The sequence below is a fragment of the Hippoglossus hippoglossus genome, chromosome 5 (assembly GCF_009819705.1).
Source record: "Hippoglossus hippoglossus isolate fHipHip1 chromosome 5, fHipHip1.pri, whole genome shotgun sequence".
Taxonomy (NCBI): domain Eukaryota; kingdom Metazoa; phylum Chordata; class Actinopteri; order Pleuronectiformes; family Pleuronectidae; genus Hippoglossus; species Hippoglossus hippoglossus.
In genome coordinates, this window is record NC_047155.1 from 8,628,746 (window position 1) to 8,646,173 (window position 17,428).

General features: G+C 41.6%; 1 protein-coding gene across 2 annotated transcripts in view; it reads right to left on the bottom strand.

The window, feature by feature from the left end:
- Window positions 1-17,428, bottom strand: part of LOC117761766 (cadherin-22-like) — a 146,649-nt gene that overhangs the window by 124,598 nt on the left and 4,623 nt on the right. For both annotated transcript variants that reach the window (XM_034585980.1, XM_034585978.1), the window contains exon 2: window positions 4,882-4,981. The gene's annotated coding sequence lies outside the window, so the exon portion shown is untranslated. The remainder of the gene's footprint in view (window positions 1-4,881; window positions 4,982-17,428) is intronic.

Sequence of the window (17,428 nt, forward strand, 5' to 3'; positions counted from 1 at the left end):
GGCGATCTTCCCAAGAAAATGTCTCGGAGAGTGCATGCTAAAAAGCTCACACATTTGCCAAGACAGGACGGACGAAAAAAGGACAAGTTCCCTGGACGAATCAAGTCCTTACTGCCTGGTGAATACAAAGCATTGACAAACTGTTACAGACTTATTAAAAACTAATAATAATACATTTTAAAGGAGACTTATTGGAGTTCAGAGTTAGACTTCATTTTCCTCTCACTGTTCATTGCTGCAGCTCCTTTTTTCAGCCTCTGTCTGAAAAGCTCCCGTCTCTTTAAGACCCCCCTCCAGATAAAGCCCGGGATGCTCTGATTCGCCAGCTCGCCCACTCTGTTGTGTTTGGTCAAGAGCTCGCAGAACGTGTAGGGGCTGTCGGCCTCTGCTCTCGCTTTGCCCGGCTCTAGGGGGCATACCAAACAGGCTGCAAGGTATGTTTTATGAAAAAATTGCTATCTGGGATATCGTAACGTTATGATAACCCAGAAGAATCAGCCGGAGTACTGACGACCTGTTTCAGGAGCAGAGTTTTCCTGTGGGGGAGAGGAGCTCCTGTGCCGCGGCCTTTGATATTAAAAAAATTGTAGACTCTACAAGTACACAAAGAAACCTATAAAAAACACAAGAGGAAAGAGAAACTGAAAAAAGCAATTGCTAAATTGTCATTCACTAAATAATTCAGAATTTCACAAGTAACTGCTAACTCCATGCAAACGCACCGCATCTGCAGCACCATGCGTCTTTGCTATTGATTGCCGTGTCAATTAATGTGGAAACAAGCTAACGATTATCTAATTAGCAAATTCAGGGAAATTTGACTTAGATTAGCGATGTTGCGAGATCAAAGAGAATGCTGCACTTTTGCTGAGGAGTTTGCAGCGGGAACGGGGAAGGCGCTGCCCATGGGATGTGTTGAGTTGAAGGAGATAAACACGCAACCCAAGAACTCTGCATCTCTGTGGGTAATTACAAGAGACTTCGGGGGCTCTTTGTCTCCGGAAAATGAGTTGTGCATCATGTACGAAGACGGCAAATCGGTCTCTGCATTCATTACATTCCATATCAAAAGGAGAATAAATATAGGAATATTAATGCAGTTGCGCCACTGTTATGCTTTCCACTGATTTTATACAATTACTCAAGGAAAAGCAGACATGGACAAACATGCTGGTAATGACCTGTTACATTGAGGCAGAAGATATCAGGGGAGAATTTATCTTAAAGGCATTTGCTGGCAATGTTTTTATTTTTCCATCTCAGTAACAAGAAGAGCAGGGAATTGAGTCAAAGACGATCGCTTCTCTTATGAGGTAGTTTGCTTTTGTTTCCCAAAGCCATGGAACCCCTTTTACTGTTCATCATACATGAGATACAGGTTCAGAAAAACGTTAGACATAAGTTCTGTTCTCTTCATGACAGCCGTGAAGGTTTTCTCAGGTTTACTGTGATATTAGATATTATCCATCTCATCCCTAATGTTGGTTTGTGAAAAGCAATCAGTCCCTTGTTGGGTATTTAGTGCTTGGCTCCAATACAGTGTCACCTTTGGGCTCAGGGGCTGAATGGAGCTGTACTGCTAAACCTCCTGCATAGCAATGACACAGAGAGGGCACCAGTGAGGGTTCCCTGATTTCCCTTACAGCATCTTAACATCCACTCTCTGGGATTTTTTTATCCATCAGTGTAGTCACGGCGAACTCTTTACCAAACTACGCGTTCATACAATATTTTAGCCTCGGAGCATCTCATTGGTTTGTATTATTCATGGACTTCTGTTCCTCTCCAGGTCTGACATTGAGAACTCTGATTCAGACATGAAAGGACGGGTCTACAGGGCTAATTTAAATCCAAATCAAATTCATGTGAATGTACTGTATCTGCCCATTAAATGTTTCAGAGGTTGTTGTGCAATATGATACACTAAGAAGCGTTTTACATTAGTGGTCTTCATGTTTAGAACTTACCAGGAAAGAAAAAGAGACAGCTAGACAGAACGAAAGAAAGAAAGTATGAGCGAGGGAGACTGATAAAGCAGCTACTGTGTTGACAGCTTTCAAGCAAGAGCCAGTGGAGTAAGAAGAGGGGCCGTTCTCTCTCTTCCTCTCACCCCTCGCTCCCTCCTTCCTGATCAGACCCTCACTATAACCCCTCCTCTCCCCACTCCCTCCCCTTTACCTGTGCCTCACATTTCCCAGGGGGCATTAAACTCACTGGCCCTGTTTGATTTAGGCAGGTCGGGTGTCAGTGTTCGCTACAAGCCCATGGTGAACCATGAATAATGGATCTGCTACGGGTCTGAGTCCCCCTGGGACTCCCAGCTGCCCCCTCCCCTCACTCCTGCTGTGACTGGAATAGTCAATGTCTCATTAACAACCAATGATTCATAAAGGCTCTCACTGCCAGGCAACAAGGAACAGGAAATGGGAAAGGGAGGTTGTTAATAGGGTGAAGATAATGGGTCCCAGTATATGCATTTTAGTTATATGTTTGTAATTATCAAAACAATTCCATAATGGATCCGTGTGAAGGCCATTAGACACAAGGCTTCATTGAAGGAGGCAAAGAAGAAACTTTCCCTCTCTCTTTTGGTAAACATCTGGATTCCAAGCTTCAAACAATAACCACCAGAACAGCTGGTGTGTTTATTTACAAAGTACATTTCCAAGCTTTTTTGATGCAGACTCACTTTGAGAAAAAAAAGTGGTTACAAGAAGGATTTGAAGACTTCCAGCTTCACTGTTATCCAGGTCATGAAACTCAAAGTCCCGCCTCGAGCTTCAAAAGTCCTTGCCGCTTGTTTACATAATCTTTTTTTGCGTTCCTCAAAGTTTTGCAGTTTCCTTAGCGAATTTGTGAGGACACTGAATTTACATGGTATTGTTTAAATGTTATGATTTATGCTGATGTGACAGTTTCATCCGCACATAGAGCGTTGGTACCTCTGTGGGACAGAAAGCATCACAGCTGCTTTCTGTCCTTTTGTTCACAGCACGTTTCCTCTTCTTTTTCTTCCATCCCTGAGGTGTGATAAAAAACAACTTAAGCAGCTCCATCTTGATGCATCCACGTCTGAATTATAAGTAAGAACTTTGCGAATTTGTCATGCTTTGCCACAGCCTGCCAATGTGCACATGATTGCACTTTTACATCTAACAGAAAAATCTATGTAATTTCCTGATGCTGCATCTCCTCTTACAATGAAATAAGTAAACAAAGCATATTTCCATGCTACTGGTGTTATTACAGCAGCCATCTGGAGTACGCGCAACATATCAGCCCGGAGCAAAAACTTTGTGTTTGAAGAGAGCAAAACATATTTGAACTTGTTATATAGATTCTTTCACACTGTGTGAGGTTGACAATAAAAAAAAAGAAACAGCAATGCAAGACTATCAGGCAGATTCCAGCGTCCATGAAACACATTCAAGTAAATGCACCACCTACTTATTATTGACTGACATGACTCTACAACACTTCCTCAAAGATCCAAACTTTCCCGACGGATTATCCTCAAAATCAACAGCATCGATCTTCTCATAGACAGGGATGTTTACTGCGGCGGTTTGAAAACTGTCTTCCACTGATCTGCCGCAGCTGCAGCAGCCTGCAGGCGACGTTGACTGTACACTTCACTTTGTCATTTCACCTTTAACTCCCCCGTCTCCCCTTTTTTCCCCTTGAGTGCCATCTTCAACTCTTATATGTTGAACCACGACCAGAGCGAACCAGCCGGGGACAGTTTCTCCATCACACAGCAGCTGTTGACTTCCTTTTCCCCCACGGCTGCTAAACAGGGGGACAGAAATCTATAATTCTAATTTGTCAATACGTGAGATGATTTTAACCACCGGCTGTGGTTGGCAGTTGTTATTCTCTTTGATATGCACCTGACTCCAGTTCAGTGTGTGCAAAGTAGAAGTTCAGACATACACAGTCCAATGCAAACACACACACACACACACACGAACAGAGCCCATCTGAAGTGTGATCAGTCCATAATTTCCACTACAGACAAACAAAATGACCCCAAGTAACTGTGGGGTTCTATCCGACTATAGTTGGCGAGCATATTCAAAGGGCTGTGACAGGTGCATGCACAGTTCTCATTCACGATGACAACCCAGTCACTGTGGACACCAAAACCTCTCAGACAACACAGAGACCCAGGTGCACACAAACACACACAGACACACACACAAACACACACATGCACAGTGTTTTGTTGTTTAGTTTTTTTCGTCGTTCCTCTAAAGCAGACGTATAAACAATCTCGGGCACAAACACATGACAGAGCCGAGAATCCATTACTGAGACTTTATACAAAGCCCGCAATGCCACATAATCCCTCATAAGTATGCAGGTAGGAGGGCAGAGACTCATATTGCTGGAACCTGTCTGTCAAATCCCATCCCCACCAGTAGCAGTGCAATGGAAGAGCACGGGGGATAATAGGCAAAAATGATGCCTCTTCACTTGAGAGTTTTCAGCTTGGGAACCATTCAAACAAATCCGCTCTCTTTGAAGTCCATGTAAGTCAGAGTAGGTGGCCAATGCAATTTTGTATTCGGTTGACTCAAGAGGGGGAATCATTTCTAATTCAACGTTTCGAGTGTTGAGACAAAAAGCATGGGTTGTTCCTAGGAGGCCCGAAAGCCCTGGTAGACAAAATGTCAGCGAGACCCAACTCACATCTCCCAACCATAATAAGTATTTTATAGCTGGTGATACAGCGCACACGGTCGAAGAGGAGCCAAAAGCATGAAAGACATCAAATCACACATGCTATAACAACATATGAAGGAACTGGTATCTGAGACCGTTTCCTCAATCACATATGACAACTTAATGCGTTCTTCGGCTTTCAATTACAGTACTTACAGATGGAAAGTCGAATGCTAGGTTGAATCATGATCAGATGTTCCAGCAGCTTAGGAGCATGTGAGGAGATTCATCAGGGGACGGCGGGTTATCTCTGCTCCTATAAACACAGAAGAAATGAAAACAGATCAGCAGGGTTGCAGCATCCATTCACAGTGGTTTGTTAATAACCGCCTCATAGATAGTATATCACTTTCGACATCAACGTCACATGTAAACTGAGAGGTTGTGACGGACAGGAAGAAAATGGCAGCCAGCCACCTCGACTGTTTGTTTACAGTCATTCAGTTGTCGAATGGTGGATTTATGTATAAATTGGAAAAGCTGGTAAAGGTTGGTCAAGCAGAATGAAAGTTGTTTTATTCTTTTCTGGATGGCAGTCATTGTAAACTTGACAGAAGTGACTCTATTCAAAACTGGGACAGTGCTGAACAATGAGCCGCGGTAGGACGGTGGATTCAGAGGGAGATTGCTGGACAGCCTGTATACGGCTGAATTACTGATAGACCTGACACACAAAGATGTAAACACAAACTCGGCAGCTAATGGACTGGAGGGCTGGATTGAAATCTCACCTTCCGCCCCTGCCTCCACAGTATCCCAACTGGCTGGATAAACAAACTGAGAAAGTGACTCGCGAGGTGTAAAATTAGCTGCCGCGAGATTGTGGCCGCCGCTAAACTATGACCTGTCATGAGAAATGAAGCCCAGACAGTTTATGCTTTAGGGGCCAAATGTCCTTATCGATACCGGCTAAAGGAGCTCCGGGCGTAATTGTCAGCTTTATCAGTTCTATTACAGGCCTTCTACAGCCATCAACCTCGGGCAATAAATAAACACAGGTACCGCAGAGGTTCAGCACAATACCCCATCTCACTTGATATATCTCTAATAAACAGAGCATCCCTCACAAAAAAAGAATTATGCTATCTATTCCCATGTCTTCTAGGGAGCAACGTCTCCCATATCAAAGCAATTACCCCTGGAGCCTGATACACGCCACTGTCAAAATCATCATTTATACCTCTAGAGGTTCAAGGTGGATTTCACTGTGATATTTGTTATAAATGATAAGTATTTATATGTATTTTCATAAGAAAATGAATAGGTGTATAAAGAGTCATGTGAAGTTAGTGGGATTTTCTTTCCTGAAACAGCAGCAATTTGTTTCCCCACTGTACGTGATGTTATTGTGTAATGTAAAGTTAGCATTGCTTAATTCAAACACAGCAACACAAAAGAGATGTAGACACCTCAGAGAGCCACATGTGAGGGATCTCTGTCTATGAGATCTAGATTATTATCAAATTACAATATTTAAAACATTGATTAGAAGCAACAGTTTTGAGAGTAAGGGAAAGTTGTGTCAATGTTTAAAGTATTTATACATAAGAAAATAGCTGATAAAGATGAAGGGAGCAGCAATGACATTTGAAATGGCGGAGTTACTGTCAGTAATGGTAGAATATGTGAGGAGACATATTGTTTATCAAGTAGTCTTGTAATCATGATCTGGTGCCATCACCATCACGATCCACCACCAACAGCCAGTTTCATCAACCACATAACCAAGGTAATTTTGACACAACTCAAACCAACAGCATTAGGTTAGAGAAGAACGTGGGCAGTGGTCGACTGCTCTCTTATTCCTGTTGGCACTGGCTGCTGTCTTTGATTTATCTTTGACTGAGCTGAGCTAACAGCTGGTTGAAGGCTGCAGCCAACTGCTGTCTAGCTGGTGGCCGGTTACTCGACAGGCTTCCTGACATGAGGAGCTGAGGCTGATAAATAAAAACTTGTGTTTAGTTTCAGACCGTCTGTGATGAAGTTTCTCTCAAACTAAAAACTGAGTTTTGTTAATTTAAGTATTATTTTATTTTATGTCGTTAACATGGTTGATAAGTTAGCCTAATACTAGCTGGTTATTTTAGCCGGTTCACAAAATTTCATACAAAATAAATCAACAGTTCACAGCAACATTATCTCTGCATATTTAATATGAGGATGCTGTATTTATTTATATATTTTTCACATAAATATTATTCTAAAACAAATAGCCACAAAACCACAGTTACTTTTTTTGTATCACAGTTAATAAATAATTTGACTTGAGCAGGAGAATTGTATTTCTTTGTTAATATGTGGATAAATGCTGGCAACATAAGTATTTATATACTTTACCTTTACAACAATCATGTGTGAAATTTGTGGATGCCAATATTTTTTGTGCATTCCAATTTGTAGAGTGGATTTTATGTTGACTTACTGCAATGTTATTTTTATTTATTTTTTGCATTTGCTCAGAAGCCTCCAAAGGTTCAGTTTTACTTTGAGTTTTTGTGCACAGGTGAATTCTGTTCCAGTGCCTTTTTCTGATGCGATAAAGAAAAAGTATTTCGGAGGACGAACCTATTTTGACATTGAGTGTCATTGCAGGAGCGAATTGTGAGGTGCAGAGTAAAAAGCTTAGAAACTGAGAGCAAAGTGATTGAAAGAAGAGGAGATGATGAAGTGAAGAGGACCACAGCGCCGATTAATATCATTTGCCGGTAAATCCAGGTTTCGCTGGTTTTTCCAATCATAGCTGAAGCTCGGAGCCAAAGCGACGCTGCGAACTGGGACGGCTTCGCAATCCCCGAGCTCAGAAGTATTGTTATGTCTCTTGGGTTTTATCTTACAAAGCCCATTATGCCGCAGAAACAAAGAGGAGGCACAGGCTCAGGACTGTAGTAACTCCAGTGTGCGCACGTGGATACACACACAACACACACCGCCACACGCACACGTAGCGGTTTTAATCTTTGCAAAGATATGTATTATCAGTACAAATCCCAGCATGTCCCCGGATTACTGATATGTGAGCATGCAGCTGTGCACCATTAAAAACAGATGTGACATTTTCATATCATAAATTCTCCGAGACAGATGATGTGAGTAGCGCAAATTCAGCAATGTGTAAACAATACATAAAACACACACACAGACACTTGCACTACATAACCCGGTGAAGCTTGTAATTTCTCGTTGGGTGTTCAGTGAATTAAGCTGGTGCAGTCATAATCACTGGTGCTGTCAGAGGCATATGTACTTGCTAACTCAGACGAGAGCCCGGCCTCCCAAACTTCTGTTAAATGAGCACTCATGTTGCAATACAGATGCACGCACTGTGCACACGACTGCAGATTGTACTTCTGCTCCGCAATTAAGATTTAACTGCCAGGTTTTCCAAGCACCGCGGTGGTAGGAGTGTGTCTGATACTCGACTGAACTGGAACAGGACCACCATTCAGTTCAAGAGGCCAATACACACATTATTATTATTATTATTATTATTTTTATGTTTTATTATTATTGTCGTCATTATTAGTATAAGTATTATCATCATTAATATCATTATCATTATCCTTATTATGATTATCACCATTATTATTATCATTATTATTATTATTATTATTATTATTATTATTATTACGCTGTAGGCTTTAATGTATCTGGTGTCTCCAAATCACCTTATATATAAACAGAGTGAGATGCCGAGCGCTGCATATGGAGCACTAAAGACTACTGAGGCTGTGTTAAGAGGGAATACATCCCTGCTCAAAATGACACAACCGCGGCGGCTGTTCAAAGATGTTTCAAAATCCGACTCCAGTGAATCTTCATCTAAAAGCCCAACTTATCTATGTTTTAGAGTCTAGTCAACATTTCTGTGTGAAAAGAGCCTCGGCCCACTGGAGAGGGGGAACTTTCCCGAACCATCTTGGCAGATCTGCTTTGTAACCTTACAAACTTTGTTGGCTGAGCCCCTGAGAGATTTAAGGGGGTTTTGCAGAATTGCAAATCTGGGAAAGGACATACCCTTGAGGCTGTCATGCAGTACATGATCCAATCTGATACTGATATTGGTTGTTTTTTTTTTTGGTCTATAACACCTGTTTGTTTTTATAGCTTCGACGAATCAAAGTGCTGTTACACAGTTTGGGTGACTGTGACCTTGACGCTCACATCGTCTTCGAGATTTTTCATTATTATGATTTTTTCAACAGGTTTAAAGTTGCACAGCTACACAGAGCAGTAAACCTGCGATCACATCACCTCTCATTATGATGACAAAACACACAATTTACCCTTTATCATGATAATATTTCAATATTCTTATTATATTATTCTATTATTATTATTTGCAGGTTTGTAAAAAATAGAAACTTTAGATGAGGCAGAACTGGCTGCTCTGGTGGGAATGGATTTAGCTCCTCCAGTGTTGTAGCTACACTAGGAATTGAAATGTTCTTCCATTGAAAATTGGCTGCTTTGCATAGTTTCTGAATACAGCAGGAAGTCGTAAAACGAGCATTAATGGGGGAGATTAAGAATATATTAAACAGTTTAACAAACCCACACAAAAACACACATGCTCCATTTTTCTCAAGTGAACCCTCTCCTCTTCCTTTATTTTTTCAATGAACCCCCAAACAAAAGGTTGGTTTAATTGATACATTAGTTTACTGGGTTATTGCTGGTTTATTTTGTGCCGTCTTACTTCCCGATAAATATCAGACAGAAAAAAGAAACACCGGTGACACCAGATAAGCAATAATGGCATGAACTGTGTTCACATGACATAATTAAGTTTTTGAATGTTTGCAATTTGTGGAATTTCCTCCGAGGTGACATGATGAAGTGAATAGACGTTCATTTTATTTACGTCCTCAGTGTGGTAGGTGATAAACACAACATGTGGCAGAATGACACAGCAGCTGTAGCTACTGCAGCATCTCCTCCTACAAGAAGACGGGACGGATTTGGCAGTTTGCTCGCAGATGTTTTTAACTGTAGACAGTAGACATCGTCATAATTTGATAAGTGGTCCGAACATAAATAAAAAGTTAAAAAAAAGAAAATTTAGCAAACTAATTACAGCAGGGCACATTATCTTTTGAATCTATTGATTGGGCTTGCATATATTTGTGGCACTGACACAATATGTCAGTGTCTGTAAAATGATAGATGATGGTACCATTTGACCAATATGTGTGGTTGCACCCTGAATAATGGTAGAAATACAGAATCTGGCCAAATCCAAACCTTCCTCAGACACAGATTTGGCTTGGTTTCCACATATATATATATATTTTTTTTTATAAGCACTAATACAGTTACTCAGATTCTGAACTGGTTGCTATAGTTACAGTTCTAGACCAATGATAATTTTGAAATAATGATATTGGCATTAAATTGTCGTGTGTGCAGAGATTTTTTTTTCTTGAGAGCATGTGAACATATAAAGCAGGTCTGACTTTCAACGTTTTTTTAGTATGGAAAGTAAGAAATAGGAGGCGACCTGCAGTGGTTGAATGGAAGAAAAAATGATGGGCCACACGCTCTCGCCAGGGTTTAAATTGGACAGTGGAATAAACGTTAATATGTCATCACTGTGACTCAACATGGCACCTCAGTGGTCATTAAGCAGACAAATGATGGTCCAGGCTCAGCAGAGCTGGAAGTGTTGCATGTTGTTGCAGGAGACCAAAAGAACGGAGAGAAAGCAGCAGAGGCATCCTGTGTCCATCCATTTTCTAAAGAGGTTACACTGTCCAGGGTTTGTGGTGCTGGAGCGAAACCCAGGATGCATTAGTGCATTCACATGGAGAGAATATGCAAACGCCACACAGAAAAGAAAAAGGCTTAATGAAACTCATCCTGATGTTCTAACATGTGAGTCACCGGAAAGAGCAGAGAGAAACAAAGAGGGGAGAGAGGCACCACAGCAGAACATTTACAAAGCAACTCTGAGATGAGATGGAGAGTGATTTAGAGAACGAACTCAAAGACAGGCAGGAGACAAGGAAAAGGTCATCTCACACTGATCAGCCACAGAATTAAAATGTGGCTGATCAGTGTATGAGCCTAAGAAGAAAAAAAAATCAAACATTTCAAATGCTGTTTGTGAATATTTTTCCTCGACGGTCCCCCGTGTACGGAGGCTTGAGACGTCCTGGAGCTGCCGCGGGTTCGTTCCCCCGACCTGGCACTTTGCTGCATGTCTCCCCCACTCACTGTCCCATCAATAACAGAGGCTTAATGCCCAAAACCTGACCCAAATGCAGAATGTTCCATATCATGCATCATTTTCCATTAATTCAATTCAATTTAATTTGGGTGACATTTCAGCCAGCCCGTGTTATTCTGACTTTAAGAGTCCCTCTGGACACCAGACATTCACAGCACACTTAGACCACTGAGATACCGCTGAATAAGTGATGCTTGAGTCTTATGCAAGTTTCTTATTGTCTGCTTCCAAGGGAGCCATGAGGATTATTTTAAAGTTTCATGACTTCCTAACAATACAGATTATTATGCCCTCGTGGGTCCATGTCTGGGGCTTACTGTAAAATTATGTTCCATTATGAGGTTATTGAGGAGATTATGTTTTTTTCCTATTGAAAAGAAAAATGAGCTATAGCATTAGGAGCAATTTGTCTGGGTTGTCGCGCTGAAGGCTCAGTTGTCCGGGACAGACAGGTCAATAGATGGATGCCTGACCGTAATCTGTGATGCTGGGTGATCACTCAACCAGGCTGATCTCACTGAATGTTGCTATCATCAGAGAGAAGCCGGAGGGGTAGCAGCAGACTAAAGAGATCAATAAATAATTATTCAAAGGCCTTATATTGATGACCTTTGAGATTTATTTGCATGTTTATGCCTTTTAAAAGGCAGTAAATAGTATTTGTTTGAAGCAAAGTAAGTTTCGAGTTGAAACTAGCCGGCCAGTGCATGTTTGAGCTTCAAATTTTTTCACCCGAGTACGAAATGTTTTCACAAGGGAAGAAAGTTTTGAATCTTTCAGTATGGAGGCAAGTTGTATTACTCTGAATGTGTATGATGTCTCAGAGTGTATCTGTGTGCACGCTCAGGCACTTATCTATGTGTGTGTGTGAGTGTGTGTCTGAGTCTCTGTGTGTGTACGTGTTTGCGTTTCTCTTTTCTGAGCGTGTGTAAACATGCTTTACCCAGCAAAAGCTAATACCATTAGTAAGACTGTACATCTATCCCCGAGAGTGTGTTCTCAATACATAATTCAGCAAACACATAAAAACTTAAGAATTTGGATCCTTTTTGGTGTTTGTTTGTGTGCTGGTGGGTGGCAGTAAGAGGAAAGAGCATCAAGCAGGATTTTATAAAGAACATCGTACCAATGCACTCATCTAAACTATCATCCAGCCATTCCCCACAGAGGAAAATTCCACTGCACAATCAAACTTGTCATTTTTGTATCACAATATACTTTATATACATTTTCTGCAACAGCTCAATATCACTTTAACCACAATTATTAAAGCATATCTTTTTCCATTTTCCCCCTGCAAGGTGCCAACAGCATCACATTGGAAAACAACTTCGTCCCAGGCCCAAGGAGTCCCTAAAAGGGCGGTAATAAGAGTTATTACTTTGTCTGGAGGAAGTGATATCCATGCAGGCTGGAGACGCGTTTCTCCAAGCTGCCATTTACCCACACACCTGCTGTTCCCTGTCAGTTCAGATGCAGGGCAAATGCTATAGATTACAACAGAGAAGGAGTTAGACTTCAACTCCATGCAATTGCTTATTTGTTTCCAGTGCTACTGATGACCTAAAAGCTGCAAAGCAGAAAGGAGGCAAGATGTTCAACTGCAGTCCGTGAAACAATACACGTTGCTTGGGGAAAATAAATATTATACTGTATCTGACAGTATAAAATACTCCCTATAACACTGAAGGGAACCATATTAATCTCATATTCAGCTTCGGAATTTTAATTACTTTTGCATAGTCTAATGTTCACAAACACTTTTCTCATACATATTGCTGCAGCTCCTCTTTTCAGCCTCTGTCTGAAACACTCGGCTTTTGCTCCTGTCCCCTAAAGATCCGCTTCTTGATGAAGCCCAGTCTGGGCTGATTGGCCAGTTTGCCCCCTCTGCTCTGATTGGTCAACCACTTCTAGCGCACACAGGAGATTTCAGCATCCGTACTTGCTTTACCTGGCTTTGGTAGAGGCTGGGCTAGCATGCATTAGGCAAATGTGGGGCATTGAGAGTATCTGCAGGTCTACTGAAGAGGAGATTCAGGAGCAGTGTGGGGGGGTTGACAAGCTCCTTTCACCGTGGACTTTGGGCCTATTCACCTTGCAGATGAAAAAAAGAAAACCTACAAATAGAAAAAGCATAGAAATAGAAACTGAAATATTCTATTTTAACTTAACCTATAAATCTTGTTTTTTTGCCACTTATTGGAGTTATTAGATACTGTGCCTTTTGACAAAAGATGCAGAATAAATATTACTGATTTTGCATAGAGCGATTCACCGGCCACAGGATAAAAATCTGGCCAGAGAGAGAGAAGAGAAGAGAAGAGAAGAGAAGAGAATGAGAAAGAGCAAGAGAGACAGACCAAGACCAGGACAAAGAAAAGTAGCCAAAGCCTGTATTTTGCCGTTTGCAGGAGCCAACTGTCTGATGCTGGATTGTTTTCACTGGACATCGAATGAAAAGCTTTGGATGGTAATTCTGACCAATGCACAAATTGTTTATTGATGTCTCGTCATGCATCCGTTGTCTTATTCACTTAATCCTGCTCTGGGTCACACGGTGCTGGAACCTGTCCCAGCGTAGATTGTGCAGAAGGCAGGAAGGAAAATGCGCTTGACAAGTTGCCAGTTCACAGATGGACTCACACAGATAGACGCTCACTTGCTCTCACGTTCACATTTAAGGACGATCTGCAGTCTCCAGTCCACCTATAACATGCGTGAATGGGAACTGTAGCAGGGAACTGGGACAGCTGCAGGAAACCAATGAGTGCGGATCCCTGTTGCTCTAAGCACCAGTTGTAACTACTGAGCCACAGTGATGCTCTTTTGTGACGCATTATATATTCAAACACGGCTTTAAATCTACAGAAAATGCTTAATTTACTCACATTCATTTGTTAAACTACGAACTAGTCTATTTTTCACCACAAAGGTAAAATATCTGGCCACTTTATCTCCTGACAATTATTTCGTTTTTTTTGACTTACAGAAAAAGATTAAGACATTCGAGAGGCTTGTTTTTAATAATCCAGCATTTCATGGTCTAGTTTCCAGGCAAACTAAATGATAGAGAGATTTTCTCTTTCTTTCATGGCGGTACCTGAATCACTCTGCGAGTCTTTGAAGCTGACAGCACATCATAAATCTCATTTCAGGGACACTCGTTGTCAATGAGCATCTTCAGCCTGGAAAAATGTCACCTTATACTGCCAGTAGATAATCGGAGATGAGACAAGAGCTGAAAAAACACGAGCTTCCCCTGTCAAACAGAATGAAACTCATATTTACTGGCATTACAGTCACTCGCCGAGCGGAGAATAAAATTAACTACTACTGAATGTAGAGTGTTTACTTATTAAAATGACCCCAAAGCCTCCTCTCACACTGGGTCGCATGCATAAATCTGAGAAGAGCAAACAAAACAATATGATAATAACTTATTATTTTTCCCATCACCTCTAATCCTTTGTTCATTTCAATCTCCTCGTGTACAGAAAAAAAAATCCTTTTGTATCAGTGCACAAGTGTGTGTGTGTGTGTGTGTGTGTGTGTGTGTGTGTGTGTGTGTGTGTGTGTGTCCATGTGTGCGTGAGCATGTAAAGTATGTTTGCTGTGATTCACTGTGTTTGTGTGTCTCAGCGCACATCAAATATTTCAGCTTCAAAAATGTGGATGACTTTCCCTACCTTGGCAGCCTTCATCCCTCCAAAAGCCGACACTGATGCAGAAATACACCACCGCATAAGCTCTGCCAGTGGGGCTACGCCAAACTCCGAGGAAGAATCTTTGTGAACCGTGACATCCAGGTGAAGAACTGCCTGTTTACAAGTCAGTTGTTCTTCCCACTCCAGTGCAGGAGGCACAAACCAAGACCAGCCGACTAGCTACAGAAGGCAGACTGACTACCTGGGTCCCATCGGCAGAGATGCCTCCAGGAAATCATGCACATTATGTAGAAAAGACAGAGGAACAAACAGAAAACAGCACACTAGGAGAACTGAGCATGAAGTATCCCTCTTCACCTATCAACGATGATCAGAGTATCATTAAACAACACCAAAAAAAACCACCTAATATACTGCCTGTTCATTTATATGTTACCATGCTAAGAGTGAAGGCAACTAAAATCACAATGCCTTTGATGTTGTCCAGATCGTGAATGTCCAGACTAAAAACATGTTATGTTTGTATGCTGTCAACCTAGATATCATTTCTTTTTTTTATTTCAATTTCACCCTTTAAAATTTACTTCCATATGTCGGCAATTACATTAGTCTGCTGAAAGGCCTCTCCTCCAGATCACTGACTGTCCTTTGATTTTTTCACTTACTGTACATTTGAAGGCATGAATTCAGATTTTGTTTGAACTCTCCATTCGATATCACTCATTTGGCTTCAAATGGCATGGCTGATTACACATCAACCAGTTCCACTGCATCACAAGGACAGATGAACTCAACAGCTGTCTGCAGCTTGTTATTGTCCATGTTCTCCTCTTGCTATTGGTACTTTGTTGTTTTTGTTGCACTGGGAATTGCAGCATCATGGTGCCTAAAACATTTAGAAAATTGGAATCTATCTGTGTGATGCAGATATTTGGTGGAAAAAAATAGGAAAAACCTTTGAGCGGCTTTCAAATGTAAATATATAATCATCAAAGCACTGATGTGATGCAGCAGACGAGCATAAAAGAATATGGTGGGCATTTGTAGTGTCGGCATGAATGAACTGTCCAACCAAAACATCATGGACCAATGACATGACTCTTATTATGCTTCTTTACACTGTGTTGTTTTTTGACACAGAGTAAAATGACTACAAATCCATGTAGTTGTTTTATGTTTTTTTTTTTTATATTACATTTAAATTAGTGAATTAAAATGAGCTGGAGCAGCTTGTTATTAGCTTAGTTTAAAGAAGAAGAGTAAAACAGCTCGCCTAGCTAACTACTCCAGGTCAAAGCCCCACCTGCTCCATGTTAAAGGATGGGACATGGGCCAAACTAAAACAGCAAACTACATGTTCAATACATTTTTTATACCTAGTTCGTATCATAATGTTCAGGTGTTCATTTTGTGTTTGTAAATTTTGTTTAAATATTTTTTGCGCAAGATGGCAGGCTTCTTATCCAGGAGGTTTTGGCTTCATTTCTGGGTAGTGGGTGGAAGTAGAGACTCTTTTTCCATCTTTATATACAGTTTATGGTTCTATAACTCTTTGTAAACCACAACTTGTGTAGCTAAAATAGGCTTATTTTAGCTACACAAGGTAAGACGTCTTCTTGCAGGCTATAGCTTAAAATCTAGCACAAAGACCTGATGGTATAAATCACGGTGCTATTTCACAAAACCTCGTCTGTTTAACTTGAATTACTGTTGATAACCGACGACCGTGATGATGACACTGTAAACTGCGTCTCCCAGGACAAGTGCCCGCTACCTTCCAACTCAGCCTCTCAGCCATTTAATCTCCGACACAGCTGCAACAATGGCAAAAAGAGCTCTGTATTCGTAGCCTGTTTCATCACAAGAAAAAGCATTGAAAAGAACCAGCAGAGTCTCCTCAGAAAAAGCCACACTGTTTGAAAATTGTTTGATCAAAGTGTTGCCTGCAACCCTCTCCTTGAAATCAGGTGCAAACAGGTCTGGAAAATCAACCGTGGAGTCTGTCCACAGCCCTGAGCTCTTCTGTCTCCTCCCACCTGGCGACTCCATCACAGAGCTTAGGAGTGCTTGATGCAGTCCCTGCCCAGAGGGGGTAATGAAGTGACTAAGGGCTGACCGTCCCTGACCGGCGACAAGACAGCAGGAGTGAGCAGTGAGGAGTGTGACTGTGAAAATGTGTGAGTGAGAGAGTGAGAGCAGGCATGTGTGTGTGTGTGTGTGTGTGTGTGTGTGTGTGTGTGTGTGTGTGTACGTGTGTGTGTGTGTGTGTGTGTGTGTGTACCAAGTTTGCTGAGAATGAACCAGGCACCTAACCACGGGTCCAGATCAGTTAGTTGGCCTAATCGCTCCCCTCTGTCGGCCATAAAGATCCTCTGGTTTACCCCTGTATCTGTCATCTTTATTGCCACACTACTGCCATCTGTCAGCCTCTTTCTCTCTCTCTCTCTCTCTCTCTCTCTCTCTCTCTCTCTCTCTCTCTCTCTCTGTCTGTCTATCCAAGCCATCTCTCCGTTAACACTACGTTTATGCTCCAGCTTGGTAAACGGTAATCAATGTCTCACAACGGAGGACTGCTTCATCTAAACGATCTTTCAGGAGGTGTGTGTGTGTGTGTGTGTGTGTGCGTGTGCTTTTGTGCAGATGTCTTTGTGAGGACCATTTATACAACCTACAGAGTGAGGACACCCGGGCAAAGTGAGGACATTTTTGGTCGGTCCTAACTTTCTGACCCACCTTTAATGGACTGTTTGGGGGTTAGGAATTGATTCCAGGGTTAGAAATAGGTAAAGGTTTGGGTTTGGGTTTGGGT